The sequence below is a fragment of the Panthera uncia genome, assembly GCF_023721935.1.
Source record: "Panthera uncia isolate 11264 chromosome B2 unlocalized genomic scaffold, Puncia_PCG_1.0 HiC_scaffold_24, whole genome shotgun sequence".
Taxonomy (NCBI): domain Eukaryota; kingdom Metazoa; phylum Chordata; class Mammalia; order Carnivora; family Felidae; genus Panthera; species Panthera uncia.
The window spans coordinates 23641598-23667889 of NW_026057580.1; the positions used below are offsets into that span (position 1 = coordinate 23641598).

At 38.5% G+C, this 26292-nt stretch overlaps 1 protein-coding gene across 2 annotated transcripts in view; it reads right to left on the reverse strand.

The window, feature by feature from the left end:
* Positions 1–16728, reverse strand: part of COL21A1 (collagen type XXI alpha 1 chain) — a 170118-nt gene extending 153390 nt beyond the window's left edge. For both annotated transcript variants that reach the window (XM_049653848.1, XM_049653845.1), the window contains exon 1: positions 16640–16728. The gene's annotated coding sequence lies outside the window, so the exon portion shown is untranslated. The remainder of the gene's footprint in view (positions 1–16639) is intronic.
* Between the last annotated feature and the right edge of the window lie 9564 nt (positions 16729–26292).

Below are 26292 nucleotides of genomic sequence, written 5' to 3' on the forward strand. Positions count from 1 at the left end.
CATCAAACTCACTGGCCAGAATGAACATAGGGCTAGGAGATGTAAACCTACCATGAACCTGAAATCTATTTATTAACAGAGCTAATAATGATCATATACAACTAGAAATTCATCAGCCCCCAAAAAAAACCTATGGATTTTTTTTTTTTTGAGAAAGAGAGAGAGAGAGAGAGAGAGAGAGCGAGAGCATGAATGCATTGCCAGATATGTCACAATGTAAAATATATTCCTGTGGGTCACGTGAAAACATTTTCAAAGTCATCATTCTGTGGGTAGACAGAAACATAACGTAGATAGAAACATAGCCACGTAGACAGAAACATAACAATTTCCATACCAGGCTCTTCTAATCCTATATTCTTGGACTACCATGAATGATTGGGAAAACTTGTTCTTCCTCCATGGTATCCATCTCAAAGAACTCAGTCCAATTTTTACCTTTTCTTTGGTATAATGCTCTCTCAGTAATAAATTAAGAAACAGCATGAAGTAACTTACGTTGTTAGCACCTTCTGAGAGTATTAGTTTCATCACTTTTAATTTCTCCTAAAATAAAAAATTTCAAGTTTCAAAACATTTCCCTTAATTATACAGATCCTCACTTTATTGGTTTGTTAGGAATATACACAATCTTATATTAATTTAAATGGCATTCTTGATCAAGAGAATGGTAATAAAACCTTTTTACTTTGTATGGGTATTTACTTCTAAAACATCATGAATGATTATCAGGCTTACTTATGTTTTGATGTTTAAGGGAAGAATCCACTTTTCAAAATGGTAAAGTACCTATTGTACGTAACTGTGGTCACAGACTTAATATTCCCAATTTTCAATATTCCACTTTTTATCTTCAACTAAGGAGATACAAATTTGAAATACGCATACTCCATATGTTTGTTTTTGGGGAAAGTACAATGTTTGTCAATTTAATTTCAAATTTCTCATTTCCAAAATGAATCCTTCTTATTACTCTTTCTTCCATCCATGGGAAATGTTTATAAATGCTTATGTAAATGCATGAGCTTCAACCAGTCATTATTTTCAACCCTTCCCCCCAAATACCCTGCCATACTTTTTCCTACCTCCCCTTCACAGCACTACCAGTTCCAAAGCCATCCTTTTGTTTCTACAGAGAAAATACTGGTTAAACCGCCAAGAATAACAAAATGCCTCATGTAGTACAAGCTTCTTTTACCTCCCAAATGGCTCCACTGCCACTTAATTAGATATGCCAGAGAGGCTTCCTGAGGGAAAAAAAGAGTCAACGGGAGCTAATACAATCTACCGTCCTGACATTCAAGAGAACCAAATAAAACATGACTCAGTGCATTTAAAAGAATGGAAAATGAAAAGACCATCCTCAAAAATAAACTAGTGTGCAATTTTTTACCATATAAAAGGAAGCTCTGGTATGGAAAAATGATGAACATCCTGCATTTGTTAATTGAGGAAGCATTATATTCAGTTTAGTAACAGTAACTTGTTTAAAAATGATGAATCATAATACTCTGTTCCTTCCTGGCCTTATGCAGCTAGGTGTGGGGAAAAGAGGATTGTACTGGCAGCTGGACCCTCCACATCCCAGCAAGGCCTCTAAGACACTACAAGAATCTGAGCAAGAAAGCAAGCTCAGCAGGATGTCAGTAGCTCCTCTTTAAGACCAGGAGGTGAGGACACGAGTGAGGATCTCTTCCACTTTAAATTTTCTGCAGTCCTACTCTCTTAAATAACTTACCTAATTATTTATTCCATTAAATACAAGGTTAATAATTAGCTTCTTTAAACCAAAAAAAAAAAAAAAAAGGTCATCTCTTGCCATTATTCCAAACCGGATCTACTATTATGAATTTTCTATAAATTAACATCTTGTAATCAAAATTACCATACCCATAGCATTTCTTTTACATTCAGAGAGCTCCAAAGACAAGCACAGTATCATTCTGATCATTCTCTTTTTGTGATAGTTACTCTTTTTATGGTTATCAGACAAAAAGCAGCTCCTTGGAAATCCTCCTCCTTTTAAACAAATGAAAAGCACTATACAAATCCAACTAAATGCTCATAGTTTGGTTTTGAACCCTAAATGTATAATTTCTTAAACTATTTTACATTGTTCTCCCCCAACACACACACAACGACAGCAAATACATACTAGTCAAATTTGTATCAAATCTGGATTATCTGTCAACTGGGTGGCAAGAAACAAGTAGTACAGATCTTCTTAAATGGTCGAGAGTTTGGGAAAACATACAGTTGAGCATTAGAATGTGTTTTATTCTTCTATTTGAATAAAACAATTCCTGGCACTCTAGAAATTGGCAATAATGTATTTCAAACTGAGTAAATAATGAAACTATCCTAGGAAAAAACCAACCCAAGAGAACTAGAAAACAGTTTAGTTTGTAAATATTTTGGTTCACACCTTGGAAATGAGAAGAGTATGCTTTGTTTAAAACAGTATTTTTAAATCCCTGCTATATAAGACTAGTGTGTTAAAGAGAATGAATTATAGGAGGTGACACTGTCATTAAATATTTATAAAAATTCTTGCAGAAAGGAGCCCTAACAGGGATCACAACACACAAACTCAAGATCGTATTATTACTATATAATTTCCCCCTACAATGCAAGATACTCATGACTTGGGAAACTCTCATAACTTACTGCTCACTCTGAACTTGGTTGGTTCCATTCTCTTATAGAGATTTTCAAATTCAATGGTCTAAAGCAGAAACAGCTGCACTGGACTTTGTTCATGTTGGAAAACTGACATTTCTCTAGCAAGTGCCAAGTGCAGTCTCAGAATTACAATATGTCAGACTTTATCCAAAAGGAGATGCTCTTATTTTCGTACATCATCCAAATGTTGTTCAGAAGAAATTGCAAACAAGATCCCTGAAGCCATATTAACCAGTGTCCCAAAGGAACAATCACGGCTGTCCACATATTGTTTGGTCCAAAATATTCATTTCATAGAAGAAGTAGTAAAGCAGGTACCAAAATGAGTTCTTCTCCTTTCAACAATTACAGGTGTTTTCGAATATTGTCGGATTAGCACTGAACATGATGTCTTCACAACTCCATGCCCTATACTGCTGCGAAGGTCAGAGGAAACATATTACTCAGAGCTAAAAGAAAAAGTATTCTCAGAGCAGGAGGAGGAAAAGTTCCCAGAAAGAGATAGAGTAGGAAGTGATTTGCACGAATGAGGAAGAACAAATGGCCTGTTGGACATTATTCAACTCTTTTCCATTTGTATCCACAGGAAGCCCTGAGTATGGTCTCTTAGACTGGATTGGCAAAGCAATTTCAGGTAAATTCCCCACTAGCAAAACCGGAGAGAAACAGGAAAAAGCCATGTCCAGAAGAGATTAGAATGCCCAACTCCACAATCATTAGGGGCAAGCTATGGGAAACGGGACAAAAAAATCCATATGGTAGTAAATACAAAATCACAAACACAAAGATATGAACAAATATTCAACAAAAACTATCATCATGGAGGAAGACACAAAAATAGAAAATATAGTAACTAACACCCATAGAAAGAGTTAATACAGTCAAAAGACAACTGGCTTAAATGTACTTAATATTCAAAAGTATATGTGAGAATATTTGACTATGGACATTAATATATTGAGAGCTACCTGAGATAACTGAAGAGGCAAGGAGTGAAACAGAAAATCAAGTGAAAGAATTCTACCAAGTTACAATGCAAAAAGGACACTAATTTTATAAAATATTAAAAAAGAATTTTCAGAAGGAAAAAAATTAAAAGACATATGAAGAAAAAATGGAAGAAAAGCTTTCAGAGCTAAATAAAGACCTGAATCTTCAGACTTAAAGTGTCTCACAAGTTACAAATTGCTTGAATGTGGGGGGAGAAAGACCTCTTTTAGACACATACTGGTGAAATATCATAATTCAAAGGATAAAGAAAAAAATCTTAAGTGTTTTTATGGGGTGGGGGAGAGAGGAAATAGAGAGGATACTTATTTGCTCTCTCCAAAAAAATTACTAGGGGATAAACAAAACTAAGAGCTAGCTGTAAGATGTAATTTTTTTTTCACTTAAAAGGATTTGCCCCCACCCCTAACATTCCTCAAAGTTAAACTTCTGTCTAAAATTATTACTGAAAAAAAATTAATAATGTGCTAGAAATACAAGCTCTCAAACTGGTAGCTGGTGGGGAGTGGGAGATGGAGGGTGGTCAAGATGATAGAAATCATGTACATAAGATAAGTTATCTGAGGGAGGGGAACAGATACTAACTAGCTATTAGTAGGAAAATATGTTTTAATTTATATAAAGAAATAGAATGATAACTATTATTATACAAACAGGAATATAATTTCCATAGATAACTGGTAAGGGAAGAAAAGGAAACAAATTTAATTCCAAACAAAGACAGAAAAAATAACAGTAATAATTATAATCAAGAACAAGAAAGCATGATAAAAACAGAAAACAAAGGAAAATGCAAAGAAAGAGAGTCCAAACATTTTAGCAATCATAAAATGTTTAATGGGTTAAATTTAGTATTTAGAATTTAGAGATTTCAAATTGTAGGTGTTTTTTTTTTTAAGGTCCTCCTGCATGCTGCTTACAAGAAACCCACCTACAACATGTGTTAAGTTCCAAGAATACTTCAAATCAAACTCACCTGTACTTCTTTGATGGGAGTACTAAGGTGACATCAGAAGAATACTGTGCTCAAGAGATTACAAAAATGAAAACAAATTAAATCTAAGCTTAATATAAAACAAAATGGCTCCCCAACGGAGAGTAACACCTAATGCCAACATGGTAGAAGGTTTCTAGTGATGGTGTTTAGAATTCTGCCACTTCCAGTTAATTGGTTACTGTAATTTGGGTAAGAGCATTGATGACCTGCAAATGAAAATTCCAAACAAAGCAGAGCTAAGACCTCTGGATGAATGAATAAAAGACTTTGGATTTAAAAAGATCACACCTGGATAAATAATGGACCAACTGCCACAAGACAAAATTCAAAAGAAACACAAAAAAATCCTGGGCTCCAAAATCTGGAGTGTAGAAGGCTCAGTAGGAATCTGTTGGCCTCACAGCTGGAGGTCCAAATAGACTAAAAGGTCTTAGCTCATGGTAAACTGAAGTCATTATTGTAAACTGGCTGCCAACAATTAGTTTGCTCTTGGGCTACACCCTTTCTATTCAGCAACCAATGGTCAGATAGAATCAAGCTTCAAATGTGTCTAGAGAAGGCTGAGGAGACAGGAGAAGTAACTGCAAACAACTACAAAAAAGAAGCAGTGTCAGAAATCTGATGTTTCACTTTGTTAGAAATAAGCCCATCAACCCAATCAAAGGAGGGACACAGAGACTTGGAGCACAGCCAAGCCAGGCTTTTATCACCATTGTTGCAAGAGTGGATGTCTGAGGGACAGGCACACTCTGGGCAGTTACAGCAGACAACTTATCTCCCAGCATGCAAGTCCCTCCCCTGATTCCTCATTGACTGAGTACTACAGAGGTTACAGCCTTACCCAGACATGGCCTGTGCCCATATAAGGCAAAAAGTAGTCTGATTGGAACAAGTGGACATTCCCTGAGGTGACACAGACACTTCAGTTCTTTGGCACATGCTCATTGCAAAGCCCATGAAAATAAGCCCGCAAGAGGGAGAGGGGAAGAAGAACCAGAAGTGCAGTATCCAGGGGTTTGGGACGCCAAGGGGTGGGGGGCAATTCATACATATTTCCAATAGGTTGTAAATCTACTGTTAACTAGACGGCTCAGCTTTTATTTGTATTTCTGAAAATGAATCATCTCCCTTACTTCTCATAAGTTGTCTTCAAATACTGGCAAGGCTGCCACGTGGAAAAGAAATTAAGATTCTCCCTCTCACTCCCAGAGTACGGAATTAGGACCAGTGCCTGGAAACTCCAGGAAGGAAGTTTTCAGTTTAATTTTAAAAAGTTTTTAATAAATGGAGATGTCCCTCAAACTGAAAATTTCCCATCACTAGACGTGTCTGGAATTGGACAATACTCAGTAGGTACGCTACAGGGATAAGCATTACTGGTATCAACAGCATTTATACTGTAAACAATTATTTTTAAGATAATTTCCAAACCTATGATTTATGTTGACTGGAGTGTCTAAACTGAATCATTTATCCAAACTGCACCATGCTTCTAGAAGCAGGTTCTATGAAGCACATCATGACAAAAACAGACCATACCGTCCACAGTGCCTACCACCAGTATTAGACCATTTAGTGCTCCATCACAGTTTTATTTTGCCCCCTAAAAATTATACTTGAAATAGTCCATCTCCAAATGGTATCATAAGCAACCTGGGGTCGTGATCAACGTCAATCTATTAGGTGCCCTGGAAGCCACTGAAATTAAACTTGCTGACTCATCACTTCTCTTGTTTTGGGTTGTTGTTGGGTTTTTTTCCTCTTCATATAGCCCATAGTCAATGTTTTTATAATCAGCAACATGTCCTTGTTGTGAAAATAATGAAATACACAGGAATGGTTTCCTTGGGAGTTTCTATATCTCCCCTCCCCCTTGATATATCAAAATTGCTGCATTTTTCCATTTAAAACTTCCCAACTCCCTAGTGAGAATCACAGATACAGAAACTGAAACCCATTCTTGTGGATTTTTCAGGTAATAAAATACACCTTGTTCCTTTCTCCTTTTACCTTAGAACACACCGATAGATGGCTCTGAGAAAACAGAAATCCCAGAAGATTTTTAAGAGAAAAAAATCAAAACATATAGTTCTTTAGAGTCTAGAGTAATAAAGATTAGCAAAGCCTTGCACTCAAGAGAAGCAAGGCTACATGTCCTCTTCACTAAGGTCTGGAAACAGTACAGTGTATAAGTGGATTCCTTAGGATACTGGCTAGACCAGCCTTTCTAAGAATTCGAAGTACAAAAACAATGAAATAAACAGTAAAAACTTTCTCCTACAGCTCACTTGATGATAAATGCTCATCTTTGAAGATAAACTGGAAGACAGGATGAAGTAGAAAGTGTACACACATTTATTTTTTAAGTCATTAGTACTTAAATTAAGTTTGAAAATGTAAAATTATCTTTCTCTAGTCTACTTAGGCTGCTTTAGGCTCAAAGTTCAGAAACATGGCAGGTTACTAGAAGGGAAATTTCGGATTCAGCTTGGCAGCCATATCCAAAATGTTTAAATGCACAAACTCACTGCATTACTCAAACTTAGTATTTAATAATGTAATACGTCTGGCCAAAAATTGTCCAATGTGAAATTACACTACCCAGCTAAAAATTAAAAATATTTAGAGGTATAGTTAAGGAAACACAGATGCACAAAATGGCTTTAACTATTCTATATCGGTAACTGGCCATTCATTTAATTGATTTAAAATGAATTAAAGATCAAAAATATTCACATTTTCAAAAAAAAAAAAAGAGGTTAGAGTGGAAGACAGCCAAAGCATAAGAGACTCTTAAAAACTGAGAACAAACTGAGGATTGATGGGGGGTGGGAGGGAGGGGAGGGTGGGTGATGGGTATTGAGGAGGGCACCTTTTGGGATGAGCACTGGGTGTTGTATGGAAACAAATTTGACAATAAACTTCATATATTGAAAAAAAAAAGATCAAAAATATTCACATTTTCTTCCAGGGTTCTGACATGTATAGCCTAAAAATAATTGATTCTGATCTCCCAGTGCCTCCCTAACTTTCCTCTGTCAGGCCTCAGTTGGTTGAATTCAATTAATCATGGGGTTTTTTTTGTTTTTGTTTTCTGGGCTTTTTTTTTTTTTTTGGTTTGGTTTTTCATTTAATAGACTAGGTATTAAGTCCAAATACTTTGTAGAAACTTATGTATATCATATATGTAGAACTCACCACGGTTCTGAGAACATAGATCCAACTACAGATGCTAATAGTAAACATTCAGACTAACAGGTCTAGTGGGGGCAATTAATACACGAATGCAAATAAAACAACCTTCTTAAAGGACCCTACTGTAAGCAGCAATAAAACAGGGTGAGGGGCTTTGTGATGTGATGTCCAAAGCATCCATGGGGAAATTTGCTAAGAGAATACGAGTCTTTGAGGACAGTGATCGTGTCTCATTTATTGCTACATCAATAAGATCTAGTTTAAACTACAGAAAGAAGTAAAAAATATATTTTCCGTGTGGATGGATTAATGCATTCCTATACAAATGCACTGAAGTCCAGGCTGCAACAGTACAAAGGCACCTGGCTGACAAAGCAAATGGATACTCAAATCCAGGGCTACACCTGCCCATTGCAATGGCTGTCTTCTAATTTTCACAAAGCTGTGATAATGGGCTATCTATGGCCCTGACCAAAGAGATCTCTGCAATTGCTAAATCCAGGAGCTCGTCACAAACCACCTCTAGCTGAAAACAAGACTTGAGGATACCCTCAACCCCATGAAACCACCACAGTGACCTTCTGGGACTGTGCCATCTAGCAAAGAAGGACAGTCTTGCAGACTCTAGATCAATACTCACAGTCACAAGGTGTTGCTCTCAAAGGCCTCTGTTACTGCTGCTAGTGCACTGCCAGCTTCAGGAGACTCCATCCCCTGCATCCACACTTTCCTCTCCCCCATCCCAACATGGACAATGGCAAAAATCTACATGTGCCTCTTCATGACCCAGGTTGTACAGAGGATATTTTCATCGAAATTAGTAACATGTTTTCCAAAAGATAGATATCCAAGTCCCAAGTGTGATAAAGCTGAGAAGCAGGGAGAATACTATACTTAGTATAACAAATTTGAGCTAACTTGAGTGCTTTTTATCTGCCAGGCACTATGCTGAGGTGTTTATTTGAATTATTCCATTTAACCCTCCTGACCGACCACACTAGGAAGTAGGTCCTACGCTCCTGACTTGACAGAAGGGCAAATTAAGCTTTACAAAGTTAAATACCAAGCATAAGGTCACACAGGTGCTAGGTGTCAGGGACACGACTACACAACACCCATGATCTCAGCTATTATCTTACATGCCCTCAACATCTTAGAACACAGAATATTCTTTGGGCCTTCACAAGGAGTAATAAACTGATATTCTGCTGTTACAAAAACATTCTTTGTCATTTTAGCCATGCTTTACCATCTGTAATTCGTAGTAAAGCCATGCTTTACTGTCTGTGTCTTGTTTTTAAAAGCATATGTGGCACAATATGTACTTTATGAATTACAAGAACATAAATTAATCACACTGTAATATCATCTCTCATTTGTATGAGAATTCCAAATTACAATTTCAAGTGTTTCCATCTATAAGTCAGGCATTCATTTTTGCATTATAAAAGTAACACACGTATATTAAAAAATAGACAAAACACAGAAAAGCAGAAAGAAAATATCATTCTACCAACCAAACACAACTGTTAATGTTTTGAGAAACAGGCAATTCAGAGCTCAAAAATATAATTTCATTACTCATATAAACCTGATTTCCCCCACAAACCCATAATTCAGAATCAGAAAAAAAAATGTTTTCAAGTGTTGACAAGACCAATTTCTTTAAATATAATCCCCACATGGAGGCCGAAGAAAATTTTGTTTAGCCATCATGAAAAGGCATTTACAATTTTCTTGAAATGAAAAGATCTGTCATCGCATTATTCCTCATCCACTGTTGTCCATCTTCAGTGAACACTGAAAAAGCATGTTCATAGAAATTTTAGAAATGCATTCTACATTTCCCAGTAGACTAATTTCCTAAAGGATTCTATCCCACGTTAACTTAAACTCTACATATAGATATCCTACGCTGAAATTCTTTACATGTCCCATGATGGCCTCAAATGGTGTTTTGGTATGTAAAAACATACAAAGAGCGAAATGAAAGACTTTACAATCACACCTGCCCAGCTGTCCCTTACTGTAGGCTCTTCCAAGATACTAGCTTTCAGGGAGTTGGTGGCAGGCTGGGATGAGAATCCAGGTTTCCCATTTCCTGGTCTAGGGCCTTCTTGGGAATAGTAAGAGCATTTATTGATTTAGTATTTGATGTGTAAGTATTACTATTACTGTTTAAATGGCAGTATAGAAATGACACAGAACTTAGACAGTAGGTACCTACTTGGTCCACTACATACTACTCACCTGCTTGCTTCCATTAAATAGATAGACTTTGAATTAGGTTCCAGGTGCCTCCAATTCCCTGCAAGAATATGAACCCTGCCTCTTTTCACCCCTTCTCCCTCCTCATTCCAAAGAAACCCAAGTAGGAACTCTACCTATACCATTCTAGTGAAGACAGTGACCGTGTCATCCCTGCTTCCCCCAGTTTTTATTTCACTCTTTCTCATTTCAAACCTTAGTCCAAGGGTGCTAGCTCACAAGTGTTTTGAACAGCAGAACTGTCAAAGGAGCTATAAAATGGAGAAAAGGCAGACTGCCCAAGGCAAAGGGAAATTTCTCCAGAAAGTGGTGAAGTGCATACATTCTCAGGACCCTAGGTGTTAATCTTCTCCATAGTGCCTCTCTCTAGAATCAACTCTCCCTTCTTGCCAAGATACCCTTCAAATCATATTCAACCCTTTCTAAAGATTGATACACGGTAGCATGTCAAGTGTCAGTCAAAAATGGTTGAAGAAACTAAGGGACACATCAGGCAGTGACTGATTATTCTAAATTTAAATCAGAACTATTTTTGTATTATGCATTTTTTTCACTTACAGAAATTTACAAAATGTTATTTTTATATAATAAATTGAAGGGAGTTTCCCACTAAAGAAAGAAAGAAAGAAAGAAAAGAAAGAAAGAAAGAAAACTGCCAATTAGCTATTTATAGACTTACTAAACTGAACTTAGCAACTTCTAAGAATCCCCCTAGGATAGCCAAGCACAGGGTGAGCGCTTGATCATTATTTGATGACTGGCTGAACACTTACAAAGAATGTTCCTGTCTTAATATTCTATTTAATTCTGGATACTACTGGAAAACACAGGCCTAGACATATCCCACAAAGTGGAATCAAATTCTCTCTTCCTAATAAAGTAGCAAAATACATATATAATAGGATTTTGTATTTTTGAAAGTATTTCAAAAGTTGTTTCAATCATTGAATCATCTATGGATTTGAAAGTTATAACAATATGACACCTATATTCTGGTGTTTATATTTGCCCCAACAGTGTAATAAAACATTTAAAAACTAAATTTCCAAAGAATATTTTTAGAACTTTCTAAAAGCTCAAACTTCACTAGAACTTCCTTTTACTTTGGACTTAAAAAAAAATTGTTGGTCCTTTATCTTTTCTTCTTGCCACCGATAACTCTAAAAACAGTTAACAAATAGCATAACTCTGCAATCATGGCTGAATTGACCTAGATCAAAACAACACACACAAATCAAAACAAAAACTAAACACTGAATCAAACACAAGCAACTGGCAGGATTCCCAGAAGGTCACTAAACTTGGACTTGAGAAAATTGTCAACGTTTCCTGAAATTTTCAAAGGCATCTCTGAGTTTTTTCATTAGTAAAAACCAAAATGCCAAAGAAACAACAAAGAGAAAAAACTAAATTGAATCATTAGAAAAGACAAACCTAGAGAGAAAAAATCCTTTTCCCAACTGACAGCTATAAATTTATTAGCTTGGCATTGTGGACATATTGTTTTCTGTGGTTTTCATTAAGAAAATCTTTTGAATAAATAACTCTGAACGCAAACTGGTTAACTGGGATGGGTAGATCTGTAGCATTCCAAAAGCATTCTCAATCTTGGATTATGTGCCTTTGTCACATCATCTGACTTTTCAGAAGGCAAAGTAGTTGAATGAAAAATGTACTGAGTAGAACACAGGAAATCTGATTTGTTATCCATAGCTATACATGAGCCTTTCACCAAGAATGATGCCTCCAAGCCTCCGTTTCCTCTTTATATTACAAAAATTATAATACCCTTTAGCATTCTAAAAATTCTATGAGTACCTGGGAATCCCACAGATATTAATGTGTGATGTTACAGAACATGTTAAGAACATGATTACTCCTTTTCACAGTACATTAACCCAACTGATTATTTTTTAAATCAGCTTGGGCACAAAAATTCTAAAAAACTCTCCTCAGGTGATACCAACGTGCAGTCAAGCCTGGGAACCAGTGGGTTAAAGCAGGGATTCTCAAAGTGTGGTCTTTGGCCAGCAGCAAAAGCATCTGGGAACTTTTAGAAATGGTATTCAAAATGTTGTATTATTTTCTGAGAAACTTGAAGTACTTCACTTATTATGAAACAAATTCTCCCACTATTTAATACAGAAAAGCCATCACATGAACATAACCTATACTATTTTTTTCTTAGGATCCAATTTTCAGAGGTAAAAACAGGAGAGCTGCCACTTAAACCATTCATTAATTCCAAGACAAAATAACAGTAAATTCTTATTAAGCATTTACTAAGAGTCAGGTTTATATATGCTAGCTCATTTACTCCATACAACCCTGCTGAGGGAGGTAGTGTTTCCCCAATTTTACTAATGAGGAAACAGATGCAAAAAATAAAGGTATATAACTTATCCAAGTTCAAACAACTAATAAGTGGCTAGGCAGCATGGCCGAACAGTGTCCTCAACCAACCATAAGATGGAGAAGAAAGTTAGGGAACTCGGCCTCCATGTCTGATTCTCTGAGTGAGACCGGATCACGTGCCAGGAATAAACATTCCTCCTTTGTTTCTCACAAGAATGATAATGAATCTAGCTAAAGAATTACTACTGCATGCTAAGAAATATAATCCAAAGATAATAAATACAAAGTAAAACATGGATCCATTCCAGTGATGTGTTTTACTCACAAGACTTTCAAGATTGGCCTTCATAGTAAAACCAACCACTTTGGAACAAAATAGGCCCCTGAAACCAAGTAAATGAATGCCAGGTAACTCTCATCAAAACCCTTCTCTAAGTGAGCCAGGTTATGTAAATCAAATGCAATTAAGCTAGCCTCTCAAAAAGATCTCTGCTCCAGTCCTTATGCCTAAAAGTTGAGAATCCTAAAATCACCGTGGGGGCATTGCAGCATTGATCATTCCTAATTGGCCACTTACCACAAGCAGTGCTGCCACATCCTGTCACTGCAAATTGCGACATCACAGGCTCTCTTGGTTCTTCAGATAAATTATCCAGAACACATAATTTGATTACTGGAAGTTTGAATTTTCTTCCACATGCCCTTCATTTTCCCCATCAAGAGATGTGCTTCTGATCTCTCCTCCCACCCCCACAGCTACTTCTCATCTCATAATGAGTGAAACAGAACACTGTACTTCTATGAAATTGTAATGACATTTACCAACATTAAGTTCTAATTATATTCAATTTAATAACATTCAATTGTAATTTCAAAAGTATCTTAATAAAGACCTGATTTCGCAAATGAAGGAGTTACTAACATGCTTATGTGCTGGAACCTCCATTACAGTTTAGTCTTCCAGAAGAAACATAAGATTCGTAATAGGCAGGTATTGTTGGTTAGGTGTGAGAGTGGAGTAAAGCAGAGGCTGGCCACACCCTCAGAGCCACCCCAAGGGTTATCATCCACACCTTCAGAGCCACTTCTAAGGGCTAAAAGAAAAGGAAAGGCCTAGCCACAGAGCTGACTCAAAAGTCACAAGGGGACTTCTAAGAGCTGAGAATGAGCACAAAAGGTGCAACTTGCCCATAAGTACCTTTAAGGTCACAAAGAAAGCTCATTAGACACAGTAATAGTATAACCTCTTGCATTCAAAGATGCAAGATAAAGGCACTTTAAGTTCAAAATCTAATATTCGCTTTATCCCTGAAATCAAAGGATAATCAAGATTAATTTCCAGGTACAGAATAATCTGGCATCCTTTTTGGAATTGATACCCTATTTTTTCATGAGAACTTTTTGGTCCAGATCAGTTCCAATCAAATACCAAGCAAAGAATTGCTTTTTGTGTATGTGGTTTGAAGCATTTTGAAGTTATTACAGTTCAGGAGGAAAAGGATTCTTAAATTACCTCACCTCCCCTTTTTGCCAGTTTAGGCCTGTCCTTGCTGTGTCCTCATTTTGCTTTCTCTGATATTGTCTTGAACAAACCTTGATGTAACTGGATAAGGTTTCATTCTATTCTCACTCACAAGTACTTAAACACCAGGGGCGCCTGGGTGGCTCAGTCAGTTGAGAGTCCAACTTCGGCTCAGGTCATGATCTCACAGTTCATTGAATTCAAGCCCCGTGTTGGGCTCTGTGTTGACAGCTCAGAGTCTGGAGTCTGCTTCAGATTCGGTCTTCCTTTCTTTCTGTCCCTCCCCCACTCAGGCTCTATCTCAAAAATAAACATTAAAAAAAATTTTTTTAAATACTTAAACACCAGATGGTACTTCTCAACTGGTTCTCTTGAATGCCACAGCATGCCACTTTTAGATGCTCTTTTATTTTACCATCTGAATTTTCTTTTGTAAGGAATGATACTGTGGAGGGCCAGAGTTCAAGACTATTTAAATGTGAATGTTAATAGATTATAAAATCCACCAGATGTTGAAATACTTCACCACAGATAGTGAATAAAGACTAGTTGATTTGAAGCTAATCAAGTAAAAAAAAAAAAAAAAGAATTCTAGAAAGTTCCATTAAAAACATGCAATAATATTACAAAAATAATTTGAAAATATTCCTGTGTTCACATTCTGGTAAAAAGCAAATACTGTAAATTCTAAGGGTTAGGTTGACATGTGAATACAAAATCTAATTACGTTATCAACATATTTTTCATTTCAAAAAGTATTTGGGGATTAGGCTTTTTCTTAGTTTGAGTGTGGTGTGTGTATTTCAAGCTAACAAATATTTACTATTTTAAACACTTTAGTATTATTTCATTTAACTTTGACAACAATGTGAGAATTAAAAGTACGCATTATTGTACTACCACAGTCCCCATTTTACAGATGAGGAAAGTGAGGCTCAGAAAAGTTATGCAACCCTCCCAGAGCACAGGGAAGCAGAAGAGCCCATTTTGAACCTGAGACTTGAGCCTCAAAGCCTCCTGTTCGTAACCACTACCTGTATTTTCCCCAGTTCTCTAAACACAAGCTCGGTACCTGTCCCTTAACAAGCCTATATACTACAGTCACAAACTGGCACAGCAAATACCAGCTTGGAAAATAAACGTTCTCTGTACAGGATGTCTTGCTACAGTTAGCACTGTGTTCACCACACCACACATGTGCTGGGGCTGGAGTCATGCCTATTCTAGCTTTTTAATCCAATGTCAGATTTTCTAATCCATTTAAGCTTATTTGCAAAGTCATTCTATTTCTGTACTAATGACTTAAAAACAGCTGGAATCTTTTCAGCCAAAATTTTGAAATCTCAGATCTCTATTAAAAGAAAAAAGGAACCACTTCAGATAATCCAGAGACCTGCAATGCTGAATCCCCTTTCACTCTGGAGAACTGGCATAAATTCCTTAAACCTCCAACTGCTTTAAAAAAAAAAAAAAAAAAAAGTCCTGTAATGTACACTGATGACAGGGATAATCTGGAATCTTGTCGCTGGGAGCCAAAGATTCATGTTGTTACAACTAGAAAACTCCTATGTACATTTCTTCTTTGGCTTCATTTCAACTCTAAGAACATAAAATTCCTATTCTCCCCTAAACTATGCAAATTCCACTATGTCAAAATTGCTCAAGATGATAGCTAAGTCTCTATACCCTTTATAGGATCCTCCAAAGTTCCCAGTATGATTTTTTTTTTTTTCAATATGGGTAAAACCCTACCAATGCATACCTCGGATTTTCCGAAAAGTATGGTTTCCTTCTCCTTCTGTGGAGGGGAATCTGCAGGTGTTTGCCCTTAACTGAGATCCAACCCAACAGTTCTCAAAAGTAAGCAAATGCTAGCATCACCTGGAGGAGTCAAATAACACAGAGAGCTAGGCCCTACTTTGAGAGTTTCAGTCTGTGCCCTAAAGTGTCCCTTCAAGTTCCCAGGTGAGGCTCCTGTTGCTGGCCAGAGATTTACACTTTGAGAACCACTGCTTTAACTCACTGGTTTCCAAACTATTCCACGTGGAAATCACCTGAAAAGAGTTGGGTTTTTTGTTTGTTTTGCTTTGTTGTTGTTTTTTTTGTTTTTGTTTTTGTTTTTTTTTTTTTAATGTGGACGCCCCAAGCCCCACTCCTAGAGACTCTGATTTAATTGGCCTAGGGTCCTGCTCAAGCACCAAGTTTGTGAAGCTCCCCCACGCGCGCGTACAGCGCAGGAATCTTCAAGAACCTCTGGGCAGCGTCCTGCGCGTTCACCCACGCTCCCGACGCGCCACGTGTGGACGCCACCGCCTCTTCCAAGGGGGACGTTGGGCTTAGGGGGTACCTCACCGCACAGCATTCTTTCTCGGGGCCAAACACCTCCAGGCAGAAATCAGCACCCAGCGAACCTCCCGTGATCCGTTAGCACTCAGTAACTTTGCAAGACAAACCCTGACATCCCAGCCTCCAGCCTGGGTGCGGGACTTACCTCTCAGTTCACCAACCGTTTCAGCGCAGGGAGAAACTGTACCCTCAGGCCAACCAAAACGTCAGGCTGCAGCCCCCCTGGAGGGCCAGCAGGGAGAGAGGAGAAGGCAGTGTCACCTTACCTGGCGCAGCGTCCAGGGTCGGGGTGGCGTCGCAATCAGCTGCGTGTTGCACCAAGGGTTCGGGGGCGTCCCAGAGAGTGACCAGCCCCAACCCGGGCAGAATCTGGGCCGAAGCGGGCTTGCTGCCCTCCGCCCCGAGCCCCGTCTCCCCGCAGCGACCAGTGCCGAGCGCCGCGGCTGTGAAGCCTGCTCTCAGCCCCCTGGAGGCGGAGCCCGGGAGATAAGGTTCGCGCTCCCCACCCGCCCCCTTTCCGGTGGGCAAGGCCAGAGGGTGGGTTTTGGATCGCGATCTCCAAACTAGTGGAACCCTGGTAGAAACACGCTCAGTTAAAATCCTGCCAGGACCAGAAAGTAGACGACTGGAGGGGCGGACTGAGGGACTGCCCGGGAAGCGGGAAGGTTAAAGGCGACTTTCAGAGGGTGAGAGGGCAAAAGCACCAAGGGAGCGAGGACCTGGGGAGCGTCGCCGGCACTCATCAGAGGTGGCCTGCCTCTCTTGGCCCTTGAGAACGGCCCCCAGGGGTCGCCAGGGTTAGTCACCCTGCTCCGCCCTGCAGCTGACTGTTGTACCTGTCTTTGACCTAAGGTAACAGCTACCAGAACACTTGAGGGGAGTTCACTTTCACATAGGTAGGCGGTTGCCTTTGCGGACCTAAAAGTTACAGGAAGTCCTGGAACAAGGTGACTGACTGCCTTTGTGACAATAAAGGAATACTCATTTATTCTGTCCATTACTCACAGAGCGCAAGAAAGTTCTTTCACTGTCCTGTGTTTAGAATTCCATTGTGCCCTGGCTCCCTTTACCCCCCTCACCTGTCACTCTCCCCACTTCTCACACTGCTTCCCCACCCCCATGTGGCCTGCTTGCCACCAGTGTGTTTTTCAGTTCCTGCTTCTCTTCATTCAGGTATCACATGCCTCTTCCAGACAGTTCTTCCTGAACACTATAGCCAAATGAAATTTACACAACCATTCACATTCCCCAACCCCACTTTATTTTCAACAGATTACTCACCACTCTTTGAAATTGTATTATTTGTTCTTTGGTTTTGCATCCATCTCAAGGTAAGCTCTATGAGCGAGAATTGGTTTTGTGCCTCACTTTCTGCATCTACAACAATACTTGGAACATAGTAGGTGCTCAGTAAATATCAGCTGAATGAATGCGTGAACTAATTTATCTCCAGGGGAGAATGTTCACAAAGAAATGCCTTCCTTCAATAACTGAATCCTAAATTCAGGTCAGATACAAACATCTTGGGAGAATTGTCATTTTCTGCATTTCTTCACTCATTCATTTATACATTCATGTTATAGTCCATTGATATGCAAATATGTTTCTTCCTAGGTCATATCAATGAAAACATAACAATTTCCCAATAAGGAGACATAGATAGCAGCTATATGTGTGTGTGTGTGTGTGTGTGTGTGTGTATACATATATATATATATATATATATATATATATATAGCTGTAATTATCTGGGGACATGTTCAATGACTTCTTAGATTCTCAAAGCATGACCCTCTGCTTTTCATGTATTAAATGGTTAAAAGCTTTCCATGTATTCCCATGTCTACATCTCCAACCCACGTCTCTTTCTCCAACTTTTAGCCGGACATCTTTATTTGTATGAATGACAAGCACTTCAAATAAAATGTGGTCAAGCCTGAGTTTATTATCTTTGTTTTCCTCTTTAGAAACCTGCTCCTCCTCTCTGCCTTCTTGCCTTTCTCAAAGTCACCACCAGTCTTCCAATTGCTCAAGCTAGGACTTTGCCTCAGTCTTCACTCTAAAGTAAATATGACCCTCTCCTGATTAAAACACTAACATGGTTTTCCTTTGCTCTTAAGCTCTGAATTCCTTAACGTGTCTCCACGACTTTTCTCCACACTTAGGACTTGCCGCTTCCTCTCCACCTTCTCACCCCCTTATCCTTGAAACACTAGCCATACTTAACTTCCACTGCCTCGAACCCTCCGTGCCCAGACTTCTGACTTTCAGAAACTCTGAAATAATGCATTTGTGTCATTTTAAGCTGCTAAGTTTTGGAGAATTTGTTATGTGACAATAGAAAACGAATATGGTGACCATAAGTCCAGATATTCTAGCAAAATCTGAATTCCCTGGGCTATTTTCTCGAGTAATATTAATTTGATATTAAAAATAAATTATTGTATTCCTCAATAAATACCTTATTTATTGGGGCCCCTGGGTGGCTCAGTCAGTTAAGCAACCGACTTCAGCTCAGATCATGATCTTGCAGTTCGTGAGTTCGAGCCTGGCATGCTGACAGCACAGAGCCTGCTTCGGATCCTCAGACTCCCTCTCTTTCTGCCCCTCCCCAGCTCGTTCTCTCTCTCTCTCTCTCTCTCTCTGTCAATAAATAAGTAAACTTAAAAAAAATATTTATTATTTAATTTTTATTTGTTTAATACACTTATTTATTATCTATTAAACACTTTAAGACTTGTCCATAAACATGTAAATTTAAAATTTAGAAAACAGAACATGCTTGCCAAATAAAATTGCCCAATTTTTGTTTTAGGACATTATTGTATCAAATCTATAATATAGCCTCTTCCTCCTTGGTAACAGAGAGCTTAGTCATAGATCCCAAAACCAGAACAGAAGAGACCAAAAAAATCCTTCATTTCCTTTACAGTCCCCTTTATCTCATCTTGGCCCCATCCAAACCCAGAATATGGATATAGAAGGAACTGTGTTACAAAAAGATTGCCTATAATTGATATATTGCTCTCTTAGAAATGCCTTCTGCCCTGACTATTCAGGGCTTAATCCTGCTCAAGCCAATAATTTTTCCTGTTCTCCAGAAGAATAAGCCTATATTATTGCATTTTAAAAATCTCAAATTTGCAACAGCTAAAACATATTTAACCAATCTACCACAGCTGAGCCACACAGCGACAACTAAAAGTCAATACCATTGAGAAGCAAGTGTCATATCTGTATTGCTCACCATTATATTCCCATGTGAACAATAAACAAATATTTATTGAATGAACAAATTGGCTAATGTGACAAGACCAAGGGAGAATAACATGAGTGTATATACACTGAATGCACTGATGTTGTTCCAAGCATCAGGCTAGTCTTTTGGGATAGAGCTGCGAACCAAACAAGCCCCTGTCTTCCTTCAGAAGTAGCTAAAATCACCCTCAGTTAATGCACCATTCACAAAGGCAGCAGTTTTCCAATACTCTCTCTCAGATTGCAGGCAGGATCATCCCAAGCCAGTCTTACCCTTTAAATCAAAGGCAGGCATGAAGGGAGTGAGAAGTACGATAGGCAGCTTGAAAAGGAAAAGGTGAATTACCTGACAGTCTTGGGGATGCACATCACAGAAAGCAACTCTGGATGAGTTCAACAGCAAAGGAATGTATTAGAAAGATAGTGGCCACAGAAATGATAGGAAGCCTGGAGAATCAGGCTCAAAGACAGACTGGTCGGGCCAAGATTTGTGCAGCGATTATTGCCCAACAGTCCGGTAAAGGCAACACAGCATGAGAAAACAAACTGTGTCTATTCTTCCTGCTCATGCAGCACTCTGCCTAAGACCCAAAGTCCAGAGAGAGAGTCCAGTTAGCCTGGCTTGGGTTCTAAGCTCACTCCCTCATCTGGGGATCTGACAGACCCGAAGCCAGTGGTGGAGAAACATCTGATCCTAATACACCAGCTGACAACCAGAAACTAAGCATTGTCTGATCAACCTGACCATAAAATCAGCTGTACCCAGTAGCACTCCTTCAAATGCAGTGTGGACTTAAGTAGTTTCCAAAGTCATGAGGAAATTGCTTGACCAGGTGGCCAACCTTGAGGCAGTTCCCATGTGAGGACTATCCAGGGTGCTAAATGAAGAGGCTTAGGTCACATGCTCCATCCTTGGAGTCAGGAGCGGAGCCGACCCAGGGCCCACAGACTGGAAGAGGGAGATGGTGTTTCTTCAGATAGAATCAGGGCTCTGTTAACTAAAAAAGAGGAAACAAACCTGAGAGAAGGGGATATTAAAAAGCAACAAATGTTCACCACATTTACACCTTTTGCTGTTCAGGCTCCAAATAAAGTTTTTTCCCAAGTGAAGAGAACCCAAAACCTCATCAGACATGCAGCTTCAAATCCAAGATGTGCATTTTTCTTGGTCAGGTTTACATGGTCCAACAACCATGACTAAATGATAAAATTAACCAATATCAATATTAGAGAACAAGTAACTTCAATAAAGACCCCCCATTTGGTTAAAAAAAAAGAGAGACAGAGAATAAAATATATACCACCACTACTGTCAATATATCCTGCTAAACAGGAACAGCCAAGACTGTTCCACAGAAGAGAAGTAGGTGTCCTGGTCAGCACACTAGTAGCTGCTAATTCTCTCCCAGGAGCATCTCCTTTGATCACTGATCAAAGGACATTGTTGCCAAGGTTGAGGTCTATCTGAGAAGACAACTTCCTTTAAACTCTAGGAGGCTTCTTTCAATTCCCGAGGCCAGAAACTAAAGGTCATTAACTTATCGAGTCATGTCCTCGAATCTAAACATCTACGGAGGATTCCAGTTTCCGGAAAGTAGTTTCAGTGTTCTGACCATCTCCCTAGCCTCCATTTAAGCAATTATCAACAGGAATGTGGGGTGGAGAGTCTTGTTCAGTCTGACCTTTGACTCCAAACAAGAGCCAACTACATTTTTGCAATAAATGTCATTATCCCCTCTGACAATCAGACACTTCATAACAAGAGGTACATGCAAGGGTCCTGGAGAGTAGGCTTCTTATTTCCTTCTGTGGTTCCTACTTTCCTACTGTTGATCCTACAAGCTTTATCATTGGCCAGAGAACTTGGCTTTTCCAACTATCCAAGTCCCCAGAGCACCAGGCTTTATGCCATTTCATTTTATAGGCTGCATTCAGTGACTATAAAAAGGCTTTCTTTCACCCAACTTTTCCTGTTTTTGAAATGAGTTTTAGCTCACGTGTCAATTTCTTCTAGTGTCCTACTAAAATATATCCCCAAAACATCAATACCTTCACATTTACCTTATGTGTTTCTGAAAGACTCAGATGGTCTGAATCCCAGTTTACTATAGGCTACAGCTTAACAACCTTTCCTCCTATTGCATAATAATGGTGGCCAACTTCCTAGCCCTGGATAGCATCTTTTCCACCCTCCATCCTCCCTTGCCTAGATAATTTTACATTTTAAGCATTGTGACTTGTATCACCCTACTTCTGGCCCCAATTTCTGTACCAATTAGGGTTTTCTGGTTACAAGCACAGAAACTATTTCCAATCTACACAGAAAATGAATCCTTTTGAAATATATGAGTAGGCCACAGAAGGTCTGGAAAACTACATTAGGAAAAGAAGAACCAGATGAAATCACAGATAACAGAACTACTTAGCATGTTTAAAAGGATACCACTGGTGGTAGAAATGAGCTACTTTTCCCATTCATATATTAACCTACTCAATGTATAAAGATAGTGAATTTTATCGGCCTAGGTTGGGTCATCAGTCAACCCCTTAGATTAGGAAAGAACAAGGCATCTAATTGTACTGGCCTACTAAAACTGCCTACCATGGGGAAGAAGAAATCCACAAAGGAAATCAGGATGTCTGGTACCATAAAAAAAGGAATGAGTGCTGTGTGTGCAAGACAAAATAAAACAGCTACTATGGAGAAAGGAAAGCTATGCTATTTCCTTAGGACGTTTTCAGAACCAACTATAGAGACTACTTTCTATTCCTTTCAACACCTACATTCTTGTATCATACACACACTTTGATGGTTAAATCCAAAGGGTTAATATACACTGATTGTATTCTAAGTAGGTATGGCATATAATAGCCCTACCGTGGAAATAACTGGAAAATACTTCACATCCCAAAGGTCCATGATTTTTCAGTAGTGATTCTAATGGTCCCTAGTTTTGGCCCCCATTATAACATTACTGGACCACCCAATCCACGGAAGAAATCATCCACACAGACTGGTTTGGGGATGGACAAATGACCCAAATTAGGCCAGGCAGAGATCTCTCTGGAATTGTGGAAGGGAGGGAAAGAGGAGTTTTTGTTGTTGTTTTTCTTGGATTTTGAGCCTTAGGGACCATGTAAGTCTGAATCTTCCTAGGAGACTATAACTGAGAATGGAAACAACACAGACATCAACAGAAACACAGGAAGAAAGTACAATCAACAGATATCAGTTGAATATCTACATCCAGCCATTACTGAACCTAGTCCTACTTCTAGATTTTTTCCCTTAAGTCAATAAATCCCTCTTTTGTTTAAACCAATTTGAATTGGGTTTCTGTTACCCTCAGTGAGAAGAGTCCTAAACTGAACATTCAAAGCTGAAAGAGCCTTAAGAAAACAGAATGTCAATATAAAATCATTTAGTGTCTATTACTAGGTATTTATCCAAAGAATACAAAAATGCTGACTAGAAGAGGCACATGCACCCCACTGTTCATAGCAGTACTATCAACAATAGTGAAATTAAGCAAAGAACCCAAAAGTCCATCGACTGATGAATGGATAAAGTAGATGTGTGTGTGTGTGTGTGTGTGTGTGTGTATACACACATACACAATGGAATATTACTAGGCAATCTAAAAGAATGAAATCTTGCCATTGGCAACAATGTAGATGGAACTAGAGTGTATTATGCTAAGTGAAATAAGCTAGTCAGAGAAAGACAAATATATGATTTCGTTCACATGTGGAATTTAAGAAACAACAGATGAACATGCGGGAAGGGAAGGAAAAATAAGATAAAAATAGAGAGGGAAGCAAACCATAAGAGACCCTTAAATACAGAGAACAAAATGAGGGTTGCTGGAGGCAAGGTAGGTGAGGGGATAGACTAAATGGGTGATGAGCATAAAAGGGGTCGCTTGTTGGGATGAGCTCTGGATGTTGTATGTAAGTGGGGAATCACTATATTCTACTTCTGAAACCAGTACTTACTATATGTTAGCTAAATTGAATTTAAATAAAAATATAAATTAGTTAATAAATACCATGTTTTGTTATACATGAAAAAAATCATTTTGTGTCTTAAATCCTTCTTAAATTTATAGCTTGAGATGCTAAATATCATTGTTTAATATTAGAGCTTGACATCAAAAATGAATATTTTTATTCCCTTTAAAATTCCAAGATCCCAGGGCACCTGGCTCAGCAGTTAAGTGTTCAACTCTTGATTTCTGCTCAGGTCAAGATCTAGGATTGGTGAGATTGCTACACTGGGCTCTGAGCTGACAGCATGGAGTCTACCTGGGATTCTCTGTCTCCCTCTCTCTCTGCCCCTCTTCCATTCTTTCTCTCTCTCAAAATAAATAAATAAACATGTTTTCAAAGTAACAAATGTACATAAAAGCCCAAAAGCTCAAGATAATTTGACTCATATTCTAATTTTGTTGGGTGACCTACAGTTATTATTTCCGAGGGGAGGTTCTCAGATCGAAATGTGAGACACCTAAATCAGCAGGAAAAGTTGCAAAAAAGTACAAATACACCAAAAGTGCAGTTAGAAAGAGTTAATTATTCCATTTCATAGCTTCTCTTTTTTTTCATTCAGAGTCCCAAGTTCTTCTAGCCCAGAGAACACTGAATGAATTCACATTCCCCAAGGTTTGGGTCACATTTCTTACATTTTTATTTTAGGGCCAACAGGCAAATCCAACTTCCCTAGATTTAAACCATAACAGAAATGAGTAACTACCCTATTTCGAGCCAGCTGTGGCAATGATTTCTTGTTAGACCCCTTTCCACAGAAACTCTTCAAAAGATGCTTCATTATGATTGTTACTGTCAAGATGGAAGAGGCAATTGGCTTTTGTGGTGAAGCCATTTATATACAGGCATCATCAAAAGTAAAAGGAAGCTAAATTCTTTGTTGGTTAATTTACTTATGATCGAAATTTTGTATCTAAAGTGAAAGTACATATTCAGTACTGGTGTTCCTTTGAGTTACAGTTAAAAGTTGGAAATAGAGGGGTGCCTGGGTGGCTCAGCCAATTAAGCATCTGACTTTGGCTCAGGTCATGATCTCATGGTTCATGAGTTGGAGCCCTGCACACGGAGTCTGCTTTGGATTCTCTGTCTCCCTCTCTCTCTGACCCTCTCCTACTGTGCTCTCTCTCTCTCTCTCTCTTTCTTTCTCTCTCAAAAATAAATAAATAAACTTTTTTTTTTAATTGGAAATAGAGGCCTGTCCACAAGAATTCCACAAGTCCCTGAATTCCTTATAGACATGGTTAGTAATGGGCTGGGATAGATTAAAAGACAGAGAGAGAGAGAGAGAGCTCACTTCCCATTAACTTTGAAGTCGGCAGTGATATATATAAAATTAGTGTTTCAAGTTCCAATGGATGTGTGAGTGTGCATGTGTGTGTGTGGGGGGGGGGGGTAGAATTAGAAATATTTGAAGATACTGAAGTTGTTTAACGTATTTTTCTAAAAATTTTGTATTTTCTAGAAATACTGGTTCTTTAACTTTTCTTAAAGGTCATATTTTATTCCCCTGAGGGTTTGCTTAGCATTACTCTGAAATTGCTTCAAGGGTTGCATAGGACCCTGAATAATAAATAGTTCATACAGGGAATTATCAGTGATAACCACTTGGAGAAGACATCCTACAGTGTGCTGCTTGCTTTAAAAAGAAAAGACAATCCAGGGCACCTGGGTGTCTCAGCCCAGTCAGTTAAGCATCTCTGACTCTTGATTGTAGCTCAGGTTATGATCTCACGGTTCATGAGTTGAAGCCTCACGGCAGGCTCTGTGCTGACAGTGTGGGGCCCGCTTGGGATTCTCTCTCTCTCCCTCTCTTTCTGCCCACCCCCCCACTGGTGTTTTCTTCCTATTTTAAAATAAATAAATACATACATAAATAAAAAAGAGAGATAACCCTATACTGTTTAATTTCCCAATTCATGTTAATAATCCTAGATTTTTTTCTGTCATAATAAGTCATTTATTATCCAACTTACATTTTCCCTCAGGTAAATGGCTCACACTCATTCCCTTACATTTCAGTTCTGTTTAATTCCCAATACTTTGTTTTTATATAAGTCACTTTGACCAGATTTAAGAGAGATTTCATCATATGCCTTATGAAAATTTGGATGTTGATGAAATGATACCTATGGTCCCTTCCCAGATCTAAAGTGCTTGAACCTCTGTGGGACAGACAAGCCATAGTCCTAATCAGACATTATAACCTGCATTTTGTTTTCCTACTTCTCATGTTCTCTAAATCAGAGCTAATTGAACAAACTGTATCCTAGATTCATTACTCTCTTTTTCAATTCTGGGTATAATATCTTTCTTTTCTAACCTTCTAGACTGATTGTTGTTCTTAAAAGGGAGAATGTATGTGTACTTAGTGTCTATATAGATTTTGCCCCAGTCTAACTGCACAGAGCCCTGTAAAACTAATCTTTTCTTAAAGAAATACATGACTCTTTTCGTTAGATGCAATCTCTAGAACTTGCCATCATAAATTAGGCCACCTGCCTGCCTGACATCTTGTTGTAAAGGAACAGGGAGAGAAATATCTCCCTCTTGCTCTGCCAAGGTTTTTCCCTGGCCAAAAGCATACTCAGGAAGCCTCAGTGAAGCAGCAAAGGGA